Source organism: Ranitomeya variabilis, chromosome 6 (genome assembly GCF_051348905.1).
Source record: "Ranitomeya variabilis isolate aRanVar5 chromosome 6, aRanVar5.hap1, whole genome shotgun sequence".
NCBI classification, from domain to species: domain Eukaryota; kingdom Metazoa; phylum Chordata; class Amphibia; order Anura; family Dendrobatidae; genus Ranitomeya; species Ranitomeya variabilis.
Genome location: NC_135237.1, coordinates 80,539,102 through 80,564,000, shown reverse-complemented (window position 1 = coordinate 80,564,000; position 24,899 = coordinate 80,539,102). Strand labels below are relative to the sequence as shown.

Here is a 24,899-nt window from a genome sequence, read left to right as displayed (position 1 = left end):
CCACTCCCATAGGTGGGAGGTGTGTGTGGCTAGTTCAACCATTACAACTACAGATATGCCTCCATGCATATCCTGAGGAGCAAATGCAGCGCCACCTAGGTGTAACAGGGGTCACTGCATCACATATGCTAAACACACATTCCAAAGGTACACTTGCCGCAGTTCTGGCCAGCTCCTCCAAGGCATAAAGGGCAAGCTCAGGCCAAATGTCCAATTCGGACAGCCAGAAGATAAATGGGGCAGACCCAACAGTTAATATATGGAGACATTGTCCTCTGGCTGGACCATTGTGCACCTGACCGCTGTTGGTACAGGAATCTACCCTCTGAGCCATGTGTGGAATACAAGCCTTATAATGTGTATAGTCCCTGTTTCACCTGTTCTTTTTCCTCCTGTTCCACCACCTCATCCATCATGGTCTAAAGTGTTTTTTCCAGAAGGCATACAAGTGGTATAGTAAGGCCCGTGATCATCAGCGCTGGCCATGTTACTGAAGTATTTGAAGCAGTGCAACATGGCACACACATCCTGCATGGAGGCCCACTCATTGGTGGTGAAGTGGTGTTGTTCCGCAGAGCGACTCAGCCAGGCATGCCACAGCTGAACTCCACTGTTGCCTGCAGCTGCTCTCAAAGTCTCTCCAATGTATGCAAGGAGTTCCACCTTGTTGGTACGTTGCACATGAGGTGGTGAGCGTGAAGGCAGAAGTGATGCTGCAGCACAGACAGGCGAGCAGCAGGGTGAGAATGCCAAAAGCGATCACACACTGGCCACGCTTTCAGCAGCAGCTCTGACATATTTGGGTAATTTTTAACCCATTTCTGACCTCGGACGGGATAGTACGTCCGAGGTCAGATCCCTTGCTTTGATGCGGGCTCCGGCGGTGAGCTGACATGCGCCCGCAATAGCGGCGGATGGAATTGCGATTCACCCACCGCTATTAACTAGTGAAATGCTGCTGTCAAACGCTGACAGTGGCATTTAACTAGCGCTTCCGGCCATCCGGCCGGAAATGCGCACATCGCTGACCCCCGTCACGTGATCGGGGGTTAGCGATGCGTCGGCATGACAACCAGAGGTCTATTGAAGACCTCTATGGTTGTTGATGCCGGATTGCTGTGAGTGTAGCGCCCCCCCCCCACTGCCGCAGGGCTGAGGGGTACCCGGTACCGGGCCTCTGAGTCTCTGCTCTGGGGTTGTCACGGTGGCTAGACCCGGTCCGTGACCCTGCTGAGGGGGCGTACAATGAAATGTGGTGGTATGGTGCGATGAAGTGCTGGTCGCAGTAAATAACAAAGACACCAGGTTGCAGTCTCTTTACCTCTTTACTGAAGATCTCTGGGTCCTCAGTCCGGAATACGGTTCACCAGGCTACGCAAGTCCGGCCGGCCCAATGGCACCTCCAGAGTTCTCTTTGCAGGTGGAAATCTGTGCCTTCCTGCTAGCGCTATGTGTTGTGGTCCTCCCCTGCTGTGCTTACGGGATAGTACCCCACAACTGTTGTGTCTGTTTCTGATGTTCCCTCACAACTCGTTCGGATGATGTTCTTCTCCTCCGTCCCTCCCTGATGTTCTGGTTAGGACGGCACCCGTATGACGAGTAGGCTCTGAGCTCTTCCGGGACCCTAGAGTCGCCCCTCTCCTAGTGCGCCCCCCATGTCTTCATAGGTGATGTATGTGAGACAGCCCGCCTGAGACTAACTGTCCTGCCGTGGTTTGAAGTATTGCTTGGAGCTAGATATGTAAATACTTCCTCGGCGTTCCGGCCGCCGGTTGTGCGCCTCAGTAGGATGTTTGTTATGACCCCAATGGCAGGGGGTCTCAGAGACAATAGCGAAGTCTGCAAATATAAAACCCAGCTCATAGGGCAGTGGTAACTGGGCTGACCATATACCTGAACCTAGCACACAAATAACAGCAGCCGGGGAACGTACCTACGTTGATTCTAGACGTCTCGCGCCAGCCGGAGAACTAACTAACCCTAGCAGGGAAAAGAAAGACCTTTCTTGCCTCCAGAGGAAATACCCCAAAAAAGTTGGATACAAGCCCCCAACAAATAATAACGGTGAGGTAAGAAGAAAAGACAAACGCAAGAAATGAACTAGGTTTTAGCAAAGAGAGGCCTGCTAACTAATAGCAGAATATAGGAAGATGACTTATATGGCCGGCAAAAACCCTCACAAAAACTCCACGCGGAATATTCAAGAACCCCCGAACTGTCTAACGGCACAGGGGGAGAACATCCGCCCCCTAGAGCTTCCAGCAATATAAGGAATCACATTTAGTACAAGCTGGACAAAAATAAGAGCACAGAAAATAACCAAAAACAAGAAAGCAGACTTAGCTTAATTTTGCAAAGAACCAGGACCAGCAGATAGAAGCAAACAGAAGGATCTGATTACAACGATGCCAGGCACCAGACTGAAAATCCAGGAAGTTCAAATAGCGACACCCCTGCATTAACGAGGCCAGGTGGGTACCAAGCAAGGGAAGGAATATCAAAGTGTCATATCACTAGTGACCACAAGAGGGAGCCAAAAAGTCTAATTCACAACAGTACCCCCCCCTTAAGGAGGGGTCACCGAACCCTCACCAAGACCACCAGGGCGATCAGGATGAGCAGCGTGAAAGGCACGAACCAAATCGGCCGCATGCACATCAGAGGCGACCACCCAGGAATTATCCTCCTGACCATAGCCCTTCCACTTGACCAGATACTGAAGCCTCCGCCTGGAGAGACGAGAATCCAAGATCTTTTCCACCACGTACTCCAACTCGCCCCCAACCAAAACCGGAGCAGGAGGCTCAACAGAAGGAACCACAGGCACAACGTACCTCCGCAACAAAGACCTATGGAACACGTTGTGAATGGCAAACGACACAGGAAGTTCCAAGCGAAAGGACACTGGATTAAGAATTTCCAAAATCTTATAAGGACCGATGAAGCGAGGCTTAAATTTAGGAGAGGAGACCTTCATAGGAACAAACCGAGAAGACAGCCACACCAAATCCCCAACACGAAGTCGGGGGCCCACACCGCGGCGGCGTTGGCAAAACGCTGAGCCTTCTCCTGTGACAACTTCAAGTTGTCCACCACATGATCCCAAATATGCTGCAACCTATCCACCACAGAATCCACCCCAGGACAGTCAGACGGCTCCACATGTCCCGAGGAAAAACGAGGATGGAAACCAGAGTTGCAGAAAAATGGCGAAACCAAGGTAGCGGAACTAGCCCGATTATTAAGGGCAAACTCAGCCAACGGCAAGAAGGTCACCCAATCATCCTGATCTGCAGAAACAAAACATCTCAAATAAGCCTCTAGAGTCTGATTTGTTCGCTCAGTTTGGCCATTAGTCTGAGGATGAAAGGCAGATGAAAACGACAAATCAATGCCCATCTTAGCACAAAAGGATCGCCAGAACCTGGAAACAAACTGGGATCCTCTGTCAGACACGATATTCTCAGGAATGCCGTGCAAACGAACCACATTCTGAAAGAATAACGGAACCAGATCAGAAGAGGAAGGCAGCTTAGGCAAGGGCACCAAATGGACCATCTTGGAAAAGCGATCACATACCACCCAGATGACAGACATGCCCCGAGACACTGGAAGATCCGAAATGAAATCCATGGAAATGCGTGTCCAAGGCCTCTTCGGGACAGGCAAGGGCACAAGCAACCCGCTGGCACGAGAACAGCAAGGCTTAGCCCGAGCACAAGTCCCACAGGACTGCACAAATGACCGCACATCCCGTGACAAGGAAGGCCACCAAAAGGACCTAGCCACCAAATCTCTGGTGCCAAAAATACCCGGATGCCCTGACAACACCGAGGAGTGAACCTCGGAAATTACTCTACTGGTCCATTTATCAGGAACAAACAGTCTGTCAGGTGGACAAGAGTCAGGTCTATCAGCCTGAAATCTCTGCAACACACGTCGCAAATCCGGAGAAATGGCCGACAAGATTACACCCTCTTTAAGAATACCAACTGGCTCTGAGGCTCCAGGAGAGTCAGGCACAAAGCTCCTAGAAAGAGCATCAGCCTTAACATTCTTTGAACCAGGCAGGTACGAGACCACGAAGTCAAAACGGGAGAAAAATAATGACCAACGGGCCTGTCTAGGATTCAGGCGTTTAGCAGACTCGAGATACATTAGATTTTTGTGATCAGTCAAAACCACCACACGATGCTTAGCACCCTCGAGCCAATGACGCCACTCCTCAAATGCCCACTTCATGGCCAACAACTCCCGATTGCCAACATCATAATTCCGCTCAGCAGGCGAAAATTTCCTAGAAAAAAAAGCACATGGTCTCATTACTGAGCAACCAGGGCTTCTCTGCGACAAAACGGCCCCTGCACCGATCTCAGAAGCATCCACTTCAACCTGAAAGGGAAGCGAGACATCAGGCTGACACAAAACAGGCGCCGAAGTAAACCGGCGCTTCAGCTCCTGAAAAGCCTCCATGGCTGCAGGAGCCCAGTTAGCAACATCAGAACCTTTCTTGGTCATATCCGTCAAAGGTTTAACAACGCTAGAAAAATTAGCGATAAAACGACGGTAGAAGTTAGCAAAACCCAAGAACTTCTGAAGACTCTTAACCGACGTGGGCTGAGTCCAATCATGAATAGCTCGGACCTTGACTGGGTCCATCTCCACAGCAGAAGGGGAGAAGATAAAACCCAAAAAGGGAACCTTCTGCACACCAAAGAGACACTTTGAGCCCTTAATAAACAAAGCATTCTCACGCAAAACCTGAAACACCATTCTGACCTGCCTTACATGGGAGTCCCAATCATCAGAAAAAAACAGAATATCATCCAGATAAACAATCATAAATTTATCCAGATACTTCCGGAAGATGTCATGCATGAAGGACTGAAACACTGAAGGAGCATTAGAGAGCCCAAAAGGCATCACCAAGTACTCAAAATGACCTTCGGGCGTATTAAATGCAGTTTTCCATTCATCTCCCTGCTTAATGCGCACAAGGTTGTACGCACCACGAAGGTCTATCTTGGTGAACCACTTGGCACCCTTAATCCGGGCAAACAAGTCCGACAACAGAGGCAAAGGATACTGAAATTTAACAGTGATTTTATTCAGAAGTCGATAGTCTATACAAGGTCTCAAAGATCCGTCCTTCTTGGCCACAAAGAAAAATCCTGCACCAAGAGGGGAAGAGGATGGACGAATATGTCCCTTCTCCAGAGACTCCTTAATATACGAACGCATTGCGGTATGCTCAGGTACAGACAGATTAAATAATCTTCCCTTAGGAAACTTACTACCTGGAATCAAATCTATAGCGCAGTCACAGTCCCTACGAGGAGGAAGAGCACTGGACCTGGACTCGCTGAATACATCCTGATAATCAGACAAATACTCAGGAACATCCGAAGGAGTAGAGGAAACAATAGACACCGGCGGGGAATCGCAATGAATTCCCTGACAGCCCCAACTTGACACAGACATAGCCTTCCAATCCAAAACTGAATTGTGAGTTTGTAACCATGGCAGACCCAAAACGACCAAATCATGCATTTTATGCAAAACAAGAAAACGAATCACCTCTCGATGTTCAGGAGACATGCACATGGTCACCTGTGTCCAAAACTGCGGCTTATTTTCCGCCAATGGCGTAGCATCAATACCTCTCAGAGGAATAGGATTAACCAAAGGCTCCAGAACAAAACCACAGCGCTTGGCAAACGACAGATCCATAAGACTCAGGGCAGCACCTGAATCCACAAACGCCATAACAGGATAGGAAGACAATGAGCAAATTAAAGTCACAGACAAAATAAATGTAGTTAAACAGGAGAAAAACGAGTCATATTAAGCCTAGATATAATCAAAATATCCTTTATTGCAAGACAAATAGCAATCTTGCTTCTGAAATAGATGTACAATACAATACATAAACATAGGTAAATCCACTAGGTAACTAAATAGTGACTACAATGGTGCAACCCATAAACCGAGACACATAGCAGGACATGAGTATTAGGAGGTAATACAAACGATATCCAATGAATATCCAACAGAGAGAAAGGCCCAAAGACTGCAGCTCATAACGGAGTTCAATATTCTTTGCACGGCTAAATTGCCACAGTGAGTACCGCCATCGTGTGCCACATTTGTATGCCCATACTAACTGTGTAAACAAAAAATAAATGTACTAATTACCCATTGGTGATGAAAAGTCCAAACTAGGTCCCGGTCCTGTACCCCAACGCGCGTTTCGCGTTCACGTGTGCCGCTTCCTCAGGGGGCGCCCCCTGAGGAAGCGGCACACGTGAACGCGAAACGCGCGTTGGGGTACAGGACCGGGACCTAGTTTGGACTTTTCATCACCAATGGGTAATTAGTACATTTATTTTTTGTTTACACAGTTAGTATGGGCATACAAATGTGCCACACGATGGCGGTACTCACTGTGGCAATTTAGCCGTGCAAAGAATATTGAACTCCGTTATGTGCTGCAGTCTTTGGGCCTTTCTCTCTGTTGGATATTCATTGGATATCATTTGTATGACCTCCTAATACTTATGTCCTGCTATGTGTCTCGGTTTATGGGTTGCACCATTGTAGTCACTATTTAGTTACCTAGTGGATTTACCTATGTTTATGTATTGTATTGTACATCTATTTCAGAAGCAAGATTGCTATTTGTCTTGCAATAAAGGATATTTTGATTATATCTAGGCTTAATATGACTCGTTTTTCTCCTGTTTAAATAAATTTATGATCGAGTGGCCCTAAATGTAAGGAAATTTACTGACGTCTAATTTATGTCAAAATAAATTTAGGTTGCAAATTACCAATGGCGACCGGACTAACCACCTTTGTTAAGCGTTTAGAGCATGCTGATATAACATGTGTAGAATCACCACAGTAGAAACACAACCCATTCTGACGTCTATGATTTTTCCGTTCAATTCTAGTCTGAACTCTATCACATTGCATTAACCCAGGTGTCTGTTCAGACAACACCACCAGAGGATTAGCGACTTTGCGCTCCCGTAAACGCCGGTCAATTTGAATAGCCAACGCCATGGAATCATTCAGACTTGTAGGAACGGAGAAACCCACCATCACATTCTTAATGGCTTCAGAAAGGCCATTTCTGAAATTTGCGGCCAGAGCACACTCATTCCACTGAGTAAGCACGGACCATTTCCGAAATTTTTGGCAATAAACTTCAGCTTCATCCTGGCCCTGAGAGATAGCCAGCAAAGCTTTTTCTGCCTGAATTTCAAGATTGGGCTCCTCGTATAGCAACCCAAGCGCCAGAAAAAACGCATCAACATCTGCCAAAGCCGGATCGCCTGACGCTAACGAGAAGGCCCAATCCTGAGGGTCGCCCCGCAAGAAAGAGATAACAATTTTTACTTGCTGAGCTGAGTCTCCAGACGAACGAGGTCTCAGAGATAGAAACAATTTACAATTATTCCTGAAATTTCTAAATTTAAATCGGTCTCCAGAGAACAATTCCGGAATAGGTATTTTAGGTTCTGACATAGGACTGCTAGTAACAAAATCTTGAATACTCTGCACACGAGCAGCAAGCTGATCCACACTAGTAATCAAGGTCTGGAAATTCATGTCTGCAGCAAGGCTCCAGCCACTCTGAGATAATGGGGAGGAAAGAAAGAAAAAAAAAAAAAACTCAGAATTTCCTTTCTTATAATCCCACTTCTGCAATGCATTAAATATTCACTTATGGCCTGGCATACTGTTATGACCCCAATGGCAGGGGGTCTCAGAGACAATAGCGAAGCGAAGTCTGCAAACATAAAACCCAGCTCATAGGGCAGTGGTAACTGGGCTGACCATATACCTGAACCTAGCACACAAATAACAGCAGCCGGGGAACGTACCTACGTTGATTCTAGACGTCTCGCGCCAGCCGGAGAACTAACTAACCCTAGCAGGGAAAAGAAAGACCTTTCTTGCCTCCAGAGGAAATACCCCAAAAAAGTTGGATACAAGCCCCCAACAAATAATAACGGTGAGGTAAGAAGAAAAGACAAACGCAAGAAATGAACTAGGTTTTAGCAAAGAGAGGCCCGCTAACTAATAGCAGAATATAGGAAGATGACTTATATGGTCAGCAAAAACCCTCACAAAAACTCCACGCGGAATATTCAAGAACCCCCGAACCGTCTAACGGCACGGGGGGAGAACATCCGCCCCCTAGAGCTTCCAGCAATATAAGGAATCACATTTAGTACAAGCTGGACAAAAATAAGAGCACAGAAAATAACCAAAAACAAGAAAGCAGACTTAGCTTAATTTTGCAAAGAACCAGGACCAGCAGATAGGAGCAAACAGAAGGATCTGATTACAACGATGCCAGGCACCAGACTGAAAATCCAGGAAGTTCAAATAGCAACACCCCTGCACTAACGAGGCCAGGTGGGTACCAAGCAAGGGAAGGAATATCAAAGTGTCATATCACTAGTGACCACAAGAGGGAGCCAAAAAGTCTAATTCACAACAGATGTTGCCTCGGTCTTACAGCACGACTCCTACTGGTATTTCTCCTCTTGCTTTGATCTCGTTTCTCACTCAGCACAATATATCTCGCTTCTAGTCCTTTCTTTGGGCACCGCCGCTATGCTGAGCAGGCACGGTCCCGTGACGTTCTTTCTTGTAGCCAGGCCTCTGTCAGGGTCCCAAACCTGACAGGGACCCTACCGAATCTTCCCCCACAACACCCTCTGCCACAAGGTGTTGCCTGGTTCCAACCCAGTCAGCTTTCTCTCCTAACTTCCTGCCTGACCCCCAGTTTACCCACTGTGGTGAGGAGTGGCCTAATAAATAGCACCCTTAGCTCCCCCTGGAGGCCCGACTGTGAAATGTATTGGTGTATGTGATACCTGGTCAGATGAACTCCTTCAGTGCCATCAGACGTACCATAGCTCCCCTTAGTGGCGGAGCCACAGTACTGCAATGACCAGGACTCTGGGGCGCTGCACTCCCCCCCGGTTAAATCCAGTACTCCGGGACTGGGAAGAAAACAACAATACAGGTTAGCAAAAAGACATACAATTTTTGTGAGTGCAATAACAGTAAGCATATTTAAACAGGCTTCCCTTTATGGGAGGTGAGGACACTTGAACGTTACCAAACATGGTTAAATATCATAGCAACATGCTATAACTAACTTTCTTTTACCCAACCGGGTATTCTACTAAGTGCAAAATTGTTGAACAATAATTTAACATTGCCTTTAAGGATGTACACTCTAAATCCACTAAAGACCTTCTTATAACACATTATAAGGCAATTAACTTCATACTGCTTCTTTAAATCTGCAGGACCGCCTGTCCTAGATGCTCCAGACCTACTGCCTCTCCTTTCTTTACAGGACCGCCCCTTTCAGCCTGGGCCTACTGTCCTCCCACTACTATACACAGTATAGAACATGTTTTTCTTTCAGTTTGAGGTCACTAAGCCATCTCTATATGCCTCCTAAGAGGACTCACCACTAACCCCTACGGGTTTACTTCCTGTCCTCATCCTTCTATCAACATTATTGAACCTTTCTTACAATTAACTAGTTAGTTACATTTAACTCTTACATATCAGCATTATTACTTTCTCTTTTTAAGACATTATTGCCACCCAACTGTCTTAAGGCAATACGGTTCATCAGCGCAATACGTGAACATCCCCTTTAAGAGGGGATCAAGTCTCTATGAGGTAGCACATTCTCTCAAGCTACCAGTCCGTACTCAGCAAAGGCTCCGGTGCGGTATCTTCGCAAAGAGTCCTTCTTTAAGTAAAACCAGTAGGGAGCACCTTTAAGAAGGTGCAAACTATTTACAAGCAGTTTGTATCATGCATTGTTCATGATTCCAGCAGTTCTTTGATAACTTGTGCAAAACGTAGAAAACAAACAAAAAGCAATAGGGATCCCGGGTCAACAAAGGGATCCCTTTAAGAGTAACCCTAGACGGGTTTTAGCAGCAAAACAGCAGGGAAACAAACAGTTAACTATTTACACGTTCAGGTTTCCGAGGTTTAGTTGGACGGCTTCCAGGGCTGCACCTGGCACTTAACCCTTCCTGGCCTGGGAAAGGTGAGGTCCAGGGTTACACCCAGTGCTGGACAAACGCCGTTAATCCGTCTTTCATGTACGGTTAAATCGTGCGCAGCGATGGAGGTCTGCGCAGCTTGAGTATGGGCATTTGCTGCAGCAGAGGTAGCGGCTGCTGCAAGATCAGTCACTGGAACGGAGTCAGCAGCTGTGGCACTAGCAGTCACTGGAGTGGTGTCGGTCATCGGGGCAGGGTCGTCTTTCATACCTGCTTCAGATGCGGTCCCTCCGATGCCGGTCTGCTCCGTCTCCGCTGGGGTCTGGAACGCTGGTTGCGGGGCCTTGTGCTGCGGCGTTGTGATCTCTGCATGCAGCATACCGCTTTCCGGCAGGGCCTTGCTTTCCAGCTTCGGAGCGCTGGGACTTCTTTCCTGCTCCGGACCAGATGAGGCTGCCGACAGATGTCTGGTGAGGCTCCTGATGATGGCCTTCTTCCACCCGGCCCCAATGCTCAGCTGCGTCTGCCGGGGTCGGTCGCTGAGCTCGTCCACTCCGGCCTGCAGGAATTCAGCATCAGCGGTGGAGGCCTGGTTGCGGTGCCCCTCTGGGTGGCTGGGGGAGTCCTCTGCTCCGACCCCACGCTCCGGCTCCAGGCGGCTCGCCATGGCGTCCTCCATGTCGCTCACTTCTTCTTCCTGGTCCTTTTCCCGTTCTCTCCTTCGTGGGCGGTTTCGCTTTCGTTGTCTCCGCCCCCCATTGAGGATCAGGAGGCGGATCTCGGCTGCTGACGGACACGTCCTGACAGCACAGTAATACTTAGACTGGGCGGCCATTGTCTTTCGCGCTCTCCAGCTTGTCTACGCCCACTCCACGCCCTTCTTCTTCTCCTGCGCTCTCCTTAGCGCTGTAATGGCGGCGGTTTTGGCGGGAACTTCTGGCGGCAAGTGGCAACACACAGTCTTTGTAATAAAGCACAGTCCAAGCACGATAACTCACAGTTCCAAGGCACACATGACCTGATTCTTCAGGCTTAAGTAGATCCTGTTCGTGACGCCAAGTTGTAGCGCCCCCCCCCCCCACTGCCGCAGGGCCGAGGGGTACCCGGTACCGGGCCTCTGGGTCTCTGCTCTGGGGTTGTCACGGTGGCTAGACCCGGTCCGTGACCCTGCTGAGGGGGCGTACAATGAAATGTGGTGGTATGGTGCGATGAAGTGCTGGTCGCAGTAAATAACGAAGACACCAGGTTGCAGTCTCTTTACCTCTTTACTGAAGATCTCTGGGTCCTCAGTCCAGAATACAGTTCACCAGGCTACGCAAGTCCGGCCGGCCCAATGGCACCTCCAGAGTTCTCTTTGCAGGTGGAAATCTGTGCCTTTCTGCTAGCGCTATGTGTTGTGGTCCTCCCCTGCTGTGCTTACGGGATAGTACCCCACAACTGTTGTGTCTGTTTCTGATGTTCCCTCACAACTCGTTCGGATGATGTTCTTCTCCTCCGTCCCTCCCTGATGTTCTGGTTAGGACGGCACCCGTATGACGAGTAGGCTCGGAGCTCTTCCGGGACCCTAGAGTCGCCCCTCTCCTAGTGCGCCCCCCATGTCTTCATAGGTGATGTATGTGAGACAGCCCGCCTGAGACTGACTGTCCTGCCGTGGTTTGAAGTATTGCTTGGAGCTAGATATGTAAATACTTCCTCGGCGTTCCGGCCGCCGGTTGTGCGCCTCAGTAGGATGTTGCCTCGGTCTTACAGCACGACTCCTACTGGTATTTCTCCTCTTGCTTTGATCTCGTTTCTCACTCAGCACAATATATCTCGCTTCTAGTCCTTTCTTTGGGCACCGCCGCTATGCTGAGCAGGCACGGTCCCGTGACGTTCTTTCTTGTAGCCAGGCCTCTGTCAGGGTCCCAAACCTGACAGGGACCCTACCGAATCTTCCCCCACAACACCCTCTGCCACAAGGTGTTGCCTGGTTCCAACCCAGTCAGCTTTCTCTCCTAACTTCCTGCCTGACCCCCAGTTTACCCACTGTGGTGAGGAGTGGCCTAATAAATAGCACCCTTAGCTCCCCCTGGAGGCCCGACTGTGAAATGTATTGGTGTATGTGATACCTGGTCAGATGAACTCCTTCAGTGCCATCAGACGTACCATAGCTCCCCTTAGTGGCGGAGCCACAGTACTGCAACGACCAGGACTCTGGGGCGCTGCATGAGCGCCACCCTGTGGTTGGCGCTCATAGCAATGCAACAATTCTACTACATAGGAGCGATCTGAGCTTTGCTCCTAAGTAGCAGAGCCAATCGAGTTGTGCCAGCTTCTAGCCTCCTATGGAGGCTATTGAAACATGGCAAAAGTAAAGACAAGTTTAAAAAATATGAAAAAGATTAAAAAAAATATAAAAGTTTAAATCACCCCCCTTTCGCCCCATTCAAAATATAACGATAAAAAAAAATCAAATATACACATATTTGGTATTACCATGTTCAGAATTGCCCGATCTATTAATAAAAAAAAAATTAATCTGATCGCTAAACGGCGTAGTGAGAAAAAAATTTGAAATGCCAGAATTACCTTTTTTTGGTGCCACGACATTGCATTAAAATGCAATAACGGGTGATCAAAAGAACTTATTTGCACCAAAATAGTATATTTAAAAACGTCAGCTCGGCGCACAAAATATAAGCCCTCACCGGACCCCAGATCACAAAAAATGGAGATGCTACGGGTATCGGAAAATAGCGCAATTTTTTTTTTTTTTTTAGCAAAGTTTGGAATTTGTTTCACCAGTTAGATAAAAAATAACCTAGACATGTTTGGTGTCTATGAACTCGTGATAACCTGGAGAATCATAATGGCAGGTCAGTTTTAGGTCATTTAGTGAACCTAGCAAAAAAGCCAAACAAAAAATCAGTATGGGATTGCACTTTTTTTGCAATTTCACCGCACTTGGAATTTTTTTCCTGTTTTCTAGTACATGAGATGCTAAAACCAATGATGCCGTTCAAAAGTACAGCTTGTCCCACAAAAATATAAGCTCTCATATGGCCATATTGACAGAAAAATAAAAACGTTATGGCTCTGGGAAGGAGGGGGGGCGAAAAATGAAAACGAAAAAACAAAAATACCCCAGGTCATGAAGGGGTTAAGGAAGCTCTGCACCTCCAAATTCAGCACATGTGCCAGGCAAGGAATGTGCGTCAATCAGGATAGGCCCAGAGCTGCTACCAGATTTCTCCCATTATCACACACCACAGGCCAGGGCTTGAGGTTCACCGGCACCAACCATTCATTTGTCTGCGATTTGATTCCCGTCCACAGCTCCTGTGCAGTGTGGGATTTGTCCCCCAAACAGATGAGTTTCAGGACAGCCTGTTGTTGTTTCCTCTGGCTGTGCTAAAGCTGGCGGTGCAGGTCTTACTGTGACTGGATGAGGAGGCAGTGGAGGAAGCGGAGTAATAGGAAGAGGCAACCTGGAAGATACTGGAGGCACTCTCAACTATCCGATCTAACACCTCCTTAATATGTTCTGGCCACACCATTCGTATGACAGTATGTGGCACTACGAAATGACACATAACGTCCTGTCGCCTGCATGCACCAGAAGAACATGTTGTATTTTGGGCACGTAGCAGGAACCGAATGACCAAGGCCTCTCTCTGCAGCAGGTCCACCACCACCATCTGCAGCAGCTATACCAGCACCACCATGGACACACCCTCGTCCTCTCATTGGCGGTCTACTCATTTTTTTAAGTGGTTTTTAGGCACACTACTCCCCCTCACATGGCTGTAGAGTATAATTAATTTTTAGGTCCACAACTCGTACAAATACTCTCACAGGCGGTGGTGCAGAGTATGCAGAGGCTTAAAGGCATAGTACTCCCACAAGCAGGGGTGCAGAGTACACACAGAGGCTTTTTTGCACAGTACTCCCACAGGCGGGGGGTGCAAAGTACACACAGACGCTTTTTGACACAGTACTCCTACAGGCGGATGTGCAGAATACATACATAGGCTTTTTGGCAGTGTGCACACACAGACCCTAACACGGTCCTTCACTCCTGTTGTGTCCTATCCCTATGCTAAGCAGAGTAGAATGGTGGCACACATGATCCAGCATTAATACAGGCTGGGTCACATGATGTGCCAGCTGTGATGGCTCCAGAAGTGCCCACAGCCTAAAAGCTTATTGATTGGCTGCGCTGCAGCCTTTCAACAAACTTTATTAGGCATCCTAACCCAAAACAGTAAACTGGACTTCAGCTAAAAGTTTGTGTTCAGGATGGAGTACCGGACACTAGGTGTCTGGTACGAACCCCGAACTTTACAGTTTGGGTGCGCTCATCCTTAAGCATCACTTCCATACATAACATGACAGCTGATCGAGGTGCATGGGACCTGACCTGTCTATCAGCCTGCTTCAATTGTAAAGCAGCTCACAAATGAACACTTCTTTTTTTATTAGAGGAGGCAAAAGGATATGTCTAATTACATGCTTCTCAATTAGCAGAAATTTTGTGGACAAAAGTTACGATGAGCTTGTGAGGAAGGTTGCACTAGCAAAAAAAAATGGCCATCACCCTTAAGATTTCCTTGGACTTTTCCTCCATTTTTCACTGCCAAAGTAATGTCTAGACTGAGACTGAGCAAGTTTATTAATACTCCTGTTTATTTCCTCCAGACCTATACCAATGCCCAACTAGAAATTTAGACACATCTGAATTCACCCATGAATCTGAGTCATCAATATCCACTTATGAAGAGCTACTTTTGAAACCTCCTGTCTTCAGCTGCCATATTCTTTCTAGAATCCCAACTCTTTCAATATTTTACTCTAGCACCTACATACCTGTCAATCCAGGGCAGTGAAGCTAAGAGAAACCTCTGGAGACCAGTCCTTTCTGACAAGTCTTCAGCATAGCTTGCCCCTCGGCAATTTTTTCAAAGTATATTTTCCTCTTAAGTTCATACCGCCAATGCCGGAACCATGCTGCCCGTGAATTGGGAAGCATGTATCAGCATATAGGTTCCCTTTAAAGAATTTCTTGAGATTTTTCTTGCTTTCATTGGCCACCTGCCATTCATTATCTACTTTAGCTGATTATTTTTTTGTTACTTTTTTTATTATGATTTTATTAATTTTCAATAAAATGCAACAGCTGACCATTCAGATTTAAATATTCTAAATGTCCTTTATGTCATTAACAATTTTCTTAATCATAGGTGTTAACTATATGAAGTTTAATTTTTGTCATCTATACTTGTTACCTATAGGAATATATTTTGCAGTGTGATTGACCAATTGATCAGTTTGTCATTTGTCAACTAGCACTATCTAACAGTAGCTGCTCTCAGTTAATGTCTTGAACTGCAGCCTTCAACCTGGGGAAATAGGCATTTTTTAAAATGATCGTATTTTTCGGATTATAAGATGCACTTTTTTTCCCGAAAATTTGGGAGGAAAATGAAGGTGCGTCTTACAATCTGAAGGTAGTTTACAGGGGAGAGGTTAGCAGCAGTACAGTGAGGTTACAGGAGGCAGGATTGCTTCTTCAGCCTCCGGTGGCCATTTTCCCAAAGCCCGCTGCAGTGAAATCAATGGAATGGGGACTCCGTTCAGCACAGTGGCGTAGGAAGGGGGGTGCGGGGGGGGGCGGGCCGCCCCTGGCGGCACAATGCCGGGGGCGGCTCCGACCCAGAGAGGAGGAGGAGGAAGAAAAAAAAAAAAAAAAGGGAGACGCGGGCCCTTTAAATCTTCGGGCGGCGCCGACCGCCGCCACGACCAGGCCCCTGCCCCCGATGCCAGCGCTGGCATTGGGCCCCCCTTTAATACTCACCTCTCCTGGTTCCTGCGGCAGCTGCAGCGTCTGCAGCGCCCTCTGACTCTGCGACGTCTCAGGGCAGAGGGTGTGATGACGTCATCACTGCGCGCTCAGCCTCTCTGTCCTGAGCGTTGCAGAGCCGGAGAGACGCTGAGTGCACGGGACCTGCGCTGGGAACGGGAGAGGTGAGGATTTTACTTTTTTTTCTTTTTTTTTATGTCGGACTCAGACAGACTGTGGGTAATATGCTGGAGACAGACTGTGGGTAATATGCTGGAGACAGACTGGGGGCAATATGCTGGAGACAGACTGGGGGCAATATGCTGGAGACACACTGGGGGTAATATGCTGGAGACACACTGGGGGCAATATGCTGGAGACAGACTGGGGGCAATATGCTGGAGACAGACTGGGGGCAATATGCTGGAGACAGACTGGGGGCAATATGCTGGAGACAGACTGGGGGCAATATGCTGGAGACAGACTGGGGGCAATATGCTGGAGACAGACTGGGGGCAATATGCTGGAGACGCACTAGGGGCAGATTGCTGGACGCACTGGGGGCAGATTGCTGGACGCACTGGGGGCAGATTGCTGGACGCACTGGGGGCAGATTGCTGGACGCACTGGGGGCAGATTGCTGGACGCACTGGGGGCAGATTGCTGGACGCACTGGGGGCAATGCTGGACACACTGGGGGCAATGCTGGACACACTGGGGGCAATGCTGGACACTGGGGCAGATTGCTGGACACACTGGGGGCAATGCTGGACACTGGGGGTAATGCTGGACACTGGGGCAGATTGCTGGACACTGGGGCAGAATGCTGGACACACTGGGACAATGCTGGACACTGCCCCTGTGCGGCCGCCCTGCTTGTGAATCCCAGCCCCGCACTCTGCATAATGCATAACACACTGCGGGGCTGGGATTACCAAGGTGGGTGGCCGCACAGGCGCAGTCTGCAAGCCTGGCTGTGACGTCAGACAGCCAGAGCTCTCTGCGCCTGCACCAAACAGCGATACACAGCGCAGGCACCGGATTTCATGGGTAAACAGTGCTGAGGGGGCGGTGCCTGGCGTTGAGTGACAGCAATGGGGGGGGCGCCAAACTCGGAAACAGCCCCGGGCGGCAAAAGCTCTAGCTACGCCAGTGGCTCAGCACATATCATAGGAGAGCCCAGAGACCACAGCCTCACAGTGCCGGGACATCCCCTCACCCTAGCCCAGGGCACTGCAGCATCGTCCCGCTCCTACTGCCGCCAGCCTCATGAAGCAGCGACCCTGCCTCCTGTGACCCTGCTCCACCGCCGCTGGCTCCCCGCTAAGCTACCGTAAATGGGACTATAAAATGCACCACCATTTTATTTTAGTTAAAAAAAAAATATTTCCTATTTTCCTCCCAAAACTTGGGGTACATCTTATATTCTGCAAAATAGGATGTGTTTTTGCCTTGTTTTTATGCTATAAGTAAAATGAAATTATATTGTGGTTACTTGTACCAAGGTTTTCGCAAGCAGTGACATTTCAAACAAGCTCTGCATTGTTACAAATGAGCAGGTCCAACATAGCATTGCCTGTTGTTGGGTATCTGATGATTTGGACAATAAGATTATCCTAGAACAAGCTGAGGAATTTTCTCCCCTTTTCAGATGAAGCAGAACTATGATGCCAGTCAATACCTGGGTAGTTAAAGAGAACCATGATTTACATAGTAACATAGTTATTAAGGTTGAAGGAAGACTTTAAGTCCATCTAGTTCAACCCATAGCCTAACCTAACATGCCCTAACATGTTGATCCAGAGGAAAGCAAAAACAAAACCCATGTGGCAAAGAGTAAGCTCCACACTGGGGAAAAAAAATTCCTTCCCGACTCCACATACGGCAATCAGACTAGTTCCCTGGATCAACGCCTTATCAAGGAAACTAATATATATACCCTGTAACATTATACTTTTCCAGAAAGGTATCCAGTCCCCTCTTAAATTTAAGTAATGAATCACTCATTACAACATCATACGGCAGAGAGTTCCATAGTCTCACTGCTCTTACAGTAAAGAATCTGCGTCTGTTATTATGCTTAAACCTTCTTTCCTCCAGATGTAGAGGATGCCCCCTTGTCCCTGTCTCAGGTCTATGATTAAAAAGATCATCAGAAAGGCTTTTGTACTGTCCCCTCATATATTTATACATTAAAATAAGATCACCCCTTAGTCTTCGTTTTTCCAAACTAAATAGCCCCAAGTGTAATAATCTATCTTGGTATTGCAGACCCCCCAGTCCTCTAATAACCTTGGTCGCTCTTCTCTGCACCCGCTCTAGTTCAGCTATGTCTTTCTTATACACCGGAGACCAGAACTGTGCACAGTATTCTAAGTGTGGTCGAACTAGTGACTTGTATAGAGGTAAAATTATGTTCTCCTCATGAGCATCTTTGCCTCTTTTAATGCATCCCATTATTTTATTTGCTTTTGTAGCAGCTGCCTGACACTGGCCACTGAATATGAGTTTGTCATCCACCCATACACCAAGGTCTTTTTAATTGACGGTTTTGCCCAGAGTTTTAGAATTAAGCACATAGTTATTCATCTTATTACTTTTACCCAAATGCATGACCTTACATTTATCCCCATTAAAGCTCATTTGCCATTTATCAGCCCAAGCTTCTAGCTTACATAAATCATCCTGTAATATAAAATTGTCCTCCTCTGTATTGATTACCCTGCAGAGTTTAGTGTCATCTGCAAATATTGAAATTCTGCTCTGTAAGCCCCCTACAAGGTCATTAATAAATATGTTAAAAAGAAGAGGGCCCAATACTGACCCCTGTGGTACCCCACTGCTAACCACGACCCAGTCCGGGTGTGCTCCATGAATAACCACCCTTTGTTTTCTATCTCTGAGCCAGCTCTTAACCCACTTACACAAATTTTCCCCTATCCCCATTATTCTCATTTTATGTATCAACCTTTTGTGTGGCACCATATCAAAAGCTTTTGAAAAGCCCATATACACTATGTCCACTGGGTTTCCTTGGTCCAGTCCGGAACTTACCTCTTCATAGAAGCTGATCAAATTAGTCTGACATGAACGGTCCCTAGTAAACCCGTGCTGATACTGGGTCATGAGGTTATTCCTCTTCAGATACTCCAGTATAGCATCCCTTAGAATGCCCTCCAGGATTTTTCCCACAGTAGTGGTTAAGCTTACTGGCCTATAATTTACGAGTTCAGTTTTTGTCCCCTTTTTGAATATTGGCACCAAATTTGCTATACGCCAGTCCTGTGGTACAGACCCTGTTATTATGGACTCTTTAAAGATTAAAAATAATGGTCTATCAATGACTGTACTTAGTTCCTGCAGTACTCGGGGGTGTATCCCATCCGGGCCTGGAGATTTGTCAATTTTAGTGATTTTTAGACGCCGCCGTACTTCCTGCTGGGTTAAGCAGGTGACATTTAATGGGGAATTTTTGTTATTACTGATCATATTGTCTGCCATGGGATTTTGTTTTGTAAATACTGAGGAAAAAAAGTCATTTAGCATATTGGCTTTTTCCTCATCCATCATTTCACCCAGACTATTTTTAAGGGGGCCAACACTACCATTTTTTAGTTTCTTACTATTTATGTAGTTAAAGAATATTTTGGGATTATTTTTGCTCTCTCTGGCAATGAGTCTCTCTGTCTCAATTTTTGCTGCCTTGATTTGCTTTTTACAGAATGTATTTAATTTTCTGTATTTATTTAATGCCTCATTAGTGTTGAGCATTCCGATACCGCAAGTATCGGGTATCGGCCGATACTTGCGGGTATCGGAATTCCGATACCGAGATCCGATACTTTTGTGGTATCGGGAATCGGTATCGGGATTAATATCAATGTGTAAAAGAAAGAATTAAAATGAAAAATAGGGATATACTCACCTCTCCGACGCAGCCTGGACTTTACCGCCGTAACCGGGAGCCTTTGTACCTAAAAATGCGCGCTTGAAGGGCCTTAGATGACGTCACGGCGCTCTGATTGGTCCGTAGCGGTCGCGTGACCGCTACGGACCAATCACAAAGCAGTGACGTCACCTAAGGTCTTTCAAGCGCTCGAAAGACCTTAGGTGACGTCACTGCTTTGTGATTGGTCGCGTAGCGGTCACGCGACCGCTACGGACCAATCAGAGCGCTGTGACCTCATCTAAGGCCCTTCAAGCGCGCATTCTTAGGTACAACGGCTCCCGGTTACGGCGGTAAAGTCCAGGCTGCGTCGGAGGGTGAGTATATCCCTATTTTTTATTTTAATTCTTTCTTTTACACATTGATATGGATCCCAGGGCCTGAAGGAGAGTTTCCTCTCCTTCAGACCCTGGGAACCATACAGGATACCGTCCGATACTTGGTGTCCCATTGACTTGTATTGGTATCGGGTATCGGTATCGGATTAGATCCGATACTTTGCCGGTATCGGCCGATACTTTCCGATACCGATACTTTCAAGTATCGGATGGTATCGCTCAACACTATACCTCATCACTACCTACTTCCTTTAATTCTCTAAATGCTTTCTTTTTGTCACTTATTGCGTCCCCTTACAGCTCTATTTAGCCATATTGGTTTCCTCCTATTTCTAGTATGTTTATTCCCATACGGTATATACTGTGCACAGGTCCTATCCAGGATGCTAATAAACGTCTCCCATTTTCTTTGTGTATTTTTATGTCTCAGGATATCGTCCCAGTTAATTGCACCAAGATCCTCTCTCATCTGTTGGAAATTTGCCCTCCTGAAGTTTAGTGTCCTTGTAACCCCTCTATTACACATCTTATTAAAGGAGACATGAAAACTTATTATTTTGTGACCACTATTCCCCAAGTGACCCCCAACCCTTATATTTGATATGCGATCTGGCCTGTTGGTTAATATTAGGTCTAGCAGTGCCCCCCTCCTTGTTGGGTCCTGAACCAGTTGTGAAAGGTAATTGTCTCTCATAGTTGTCAAAAACCGATTACCTTTGCTGGAACTGCAGGTTTCTGTTCCCCAATCTATTTCAGGGTAGTTGAAGTCCCCCATAATAATGACTTCTCCTTGAGTCGCAGCTTCATCTATTTGCTTTACGAGGATATTCTCCATTGCTTCCATTATTTTAAGCAGCATTTTTCAGCTTTCAGGTTCCCTTTAAAGTCTCTTATAGTCACTATAGTACCAGTCTGCGCAGCACGCACCTTCTGGTTATGCAGCCAACCCTCAAACACTTTAGTGATATAGGGGGCTCTATAGGTTACCCCCAAAATTACTTTCTCAGCATTTATGAAATTCCACCCACAAGGTTTCAAGTTCATCAACTTGATTTTAAAAACTCACCACTGAGGTTCATCATCAGATTGGTATAATCAAATAAAAGTCTCTGTCCTTTAAGTTGTCTTTACTCTTTTCGTCAGCTAGTATCATTTCTCACACTACCTTAAAATATCCTCACCCTCCACATACGTCCCCTTTTTCAAGATATGAACTCATCTCTTTGAATTTCAGGTACCAAGGTATTATCTTTTTCTCTTTTTCTAAGGTATAACCTACCCACCCGTTTGTAGTTCTAAACCTCCTTTAGTATTCAAGAATAACCTACCAGAGGAATTCCATAACTTAGCCTCCCCGGGTATTATCTCACTCACTCAATTACCTATCATTACCTAGGTATCACCTTTGCCTCTTCCTTAGTTATATCTTCTTTTATTGACTTCCCATATATCATTTTTCCCAAGATATCACCTCTAACCCACCCACCCTTCAGACATAATCTTTCTTTTCTTTTGTATGCCCCAGGTACAATTAACTCCTTTTCTCCAGGTTTCCAGGTTTCATCTCTTTTTCCTCTACCGCACCTCAAGTATGATATTTCCTTCCTCTACTTTAACCCAAGTATCATCTCTCCATTCTCTATTGTAACCTAGGCATGATGTTTCTTCCTCTCACTTTACTCCTTCCACTTATCATGGCCTATTCCCAGCAGTATCTCCCAACAAAACCCAATGAAAAGCCATTTTATCAGCAGCAACAATTTGCTGGGTAGGAAAAATAGGCTACGAGAGCAAAACAGTAGCCATCCAATGTGATGTGACCAAACAGGAATTAAAGATTGCAAATAGTGTTACTGTACAAAATCTTCAGGGTCCAGTGCAAACTGGGGTAAAATAGTGCCCAACATACGTGCCCAACATCCTGTAGCACCGGCTGTACCTACAAAGTGCCACACCATACATTCATACTGTATCCATCAAGTCTACATAGAACAAAACAGTGCTCACACCGCTATAAAGTGGTCACATAAAGCTAAATTGTGCAGTATATTAGGAGGGTTCACATGGCAGATATAGTGCATATATTTTTGTGACTGAAAATCACTGCCATACACAACAATTAGTTTGTTTCTGCAGCAAACATGATTTTTGCATGCCCCATTCAGATAACCGGGACAGTCACAGACATTTTGGTAACATCTTTACCCACAAACTGTAATTATGTGCTTAAAATTCTAAGTGACATAATACACCCAGCATAGAGCTAGCTGGCAGTGGCTAGTTATACCTATTAAGCTATGTTTCCATGTGAGCTTTAGGTGCGTTTTTGAAGTATATTTTTTCTGCATAAAAAACGCAGCATCTTAGGGTAAGTTCACACTCGGTGTTTTTGCTGCTTTTTTTCTGCGGCAAAACATGATCTTCTTGGCAGGAAAGAAGCTGCGTCAAAAATGCAGGTTTAGGTGCGTTTTTGGTGCGTATTTGGCGCGATTTTTTTCTTTGTCCATGCTAATGTCCTTGAATTTTCAGCAGCACAAACGCAACAAATAATGATACCTGCGTTTTTGCTGCGTTTTTTTCAACACCCATTCAAGTCAATGGCTGAAAAAACGCAGCAAAAACGCTGAAAGAAGTGACAAAATACTGATCACACAAAAAAAAACAATGTGTGTGCATGAGATTTCAGAAATCTCATAGGCTTTGCTGGTACTGTAAAAAGCAGCTGAAAATTAGCATAAATAAAGCAGCAAAAACACCCTGTGTGAACCCTTACAGTTCCAGAAAAGTGGATCGGGTTTATAGAAATGTCCTGCCCTCTGTGCTTCTTTTTTACGCACCGTAAACTGACCTGCCGTACATGATTCAAATCTGTAGCATGTCATTTTCTCCTGAGTTTTCTGTGCAGATTCTCCCCATAGATTTGCAATAGATGTGGAATATCTACAGGCAAAAAACACGCATACATTTTTATCATGCTCCTGTGGAAGACATGCATAAAAAAATTCATGTACCGTAATTTGCACCTATCTCACTAAAGTTTTGTGGAAGCCAAACACCAGGAAGAATAAAAAAAAGCAGCTTTATTTAAAACATGACACACCAACAAGAAACAAAAACCACAGCGCCAAAAATGTGATAAAAATGCATGTACAAAATGCAATTAAAAACTGCAAGTAACCTAATTAAGGCCTCGTGCACACGTTGAGTGTTTGCTGAGTTTCTTACCTCAGTATTTGTAAGTCAAAACCAGGAGTGGAACAACCAGCAGAAAAGTATAATAGAAACACGTCACCACTTCTGTATTTATCACCCACCTCTGGTTTTGGCTTACAGATACTGAGGTAAAAAACTCACCAAATACTCAACATGTGCACAAGGCCTTAATATTTTGTTGATATCATGAGTTATAAGTAGGGATGGGCGAACCCAAACTGTAAAGTCACATGGTCCTGAACACTGGTTTCCATGGGAAACCCATGTTACAGTTGGGGTCCTGTTCGGGCTGTAAAAAAAAGCAGAAAATTAATAATAAACATTATAATTATATTTACCTGTCCAGCGACGTGTCCTCCCGTCCTGCTGTCTCTTGGCCGCATCGGCTTCCGGAGCCGCTCATTACCTTCCTCCGGTTATTCACTGCACTCGGCAGTATTCGGCTTTTTCCGACAGTGTTCGTGAATACTACCGGCAGTTAATGAGCGGCCCGGGAAGAAGATGCGGCCAGGAGACAGCAGAACCTGATAACGCGTTGCTGGACAGGTAAGTATAATTATAATGTTTATTATTAATTTTCTGCTTTTTTTACAGCTCCCCCTGCCCCATCCCATATATTTATACATATTAGTCCAAATGATAAATGTGAACACATTCAAGATAACATGAAACACACGGAGGTCAGTCAATAAATTAAACAAACCACCAGAATGTATAGTTCAAAAATGTTAGAAACCTTTATTAATACAACATGAATAAAAACCCAATATTGGTACAACACCAATCAACATATAAAAATGCCTCCGATCATAATGAGCAGGGCTAGAGCAAACCCCCACTAAATGCCTAATATATTAACACACATCTAATGACTGTTATAATGGCACTGGAAAAAATATTTGTTCAAGGAGATGGATTTAATACCATAAAATATGTTGTTATTATAGGTGTGCCACATGTATCAACCATAAGCACACAGGGCTCAAGCATATAAAGTGTTACACTAGTAACTAACTGAAATGCCAAATGAAAACAATGGCCGCAAAAGAAACCAAAGTGGTGACCCCATATGTGGCTACTCAAAACAATCTCCTATCATATTTACCAGAGTGGAGGCTGCATGAGACCTGCTGAATCCCCAACGCGCGTTTCAAAATGAATTCTTCTTCCGGGGGTATGTGATAAGGAGGGAAAGGGAAATCTATATAAATACCAAACAGCCAATCAAAGCCCGTATGCAATCACTGTAGGGACGCCTATTGTGACATCACAAACCCACGTGGGGCCGTTACCAAGATACATAGCAATGCTATCAAGAGTCGTATAAGGTGCGCAATAGCGGAAGTGCCTTGGCATAGGAAAGGTTGCCGTGATGAAATCATAAATAAGTATAATTAGATACATTATTAAGAATAGGCACCGCAAAAATATGGCTAGAACAACACTAAAATGATGAAATAAAAGAGACACCCACAAGCGGCGATATAAATACCGCCCACTGTGACATCATAAGATCATGTGACCGTAGCTAG

The 24,899-nt window shown here is 46.0% G+C and overlaps 1 long non-coding RNA gene across 1 annotated transcript in view; it reads right to left on the bottom strand.

Annotated features, from left to right (window-relative positions):
• Window positions 1–24,597, bottom strand: part of LOC143781835 (uncharacterized) — a 79,278-nt gene extending 54,681 nt beyond the window's left edge. Inside the window, exons 1-2 of the long non-coding RNA XR_013216815.1 lie at window positions 24,473–24,597; window positions 23,003–23,094 (exon numbers count right to left, since the gene is read on the bottom strand). This is a non-coding gene — a long non-coding RNA (uncharacterized LOC143781835). The remainder of the gene's footprint in view (window positions 1–23,002; window positions 23,095–24,472) is intronic.
• Between the last annotated feature and the right edge of the window lie 302 nt (window positions 24,598–24,899).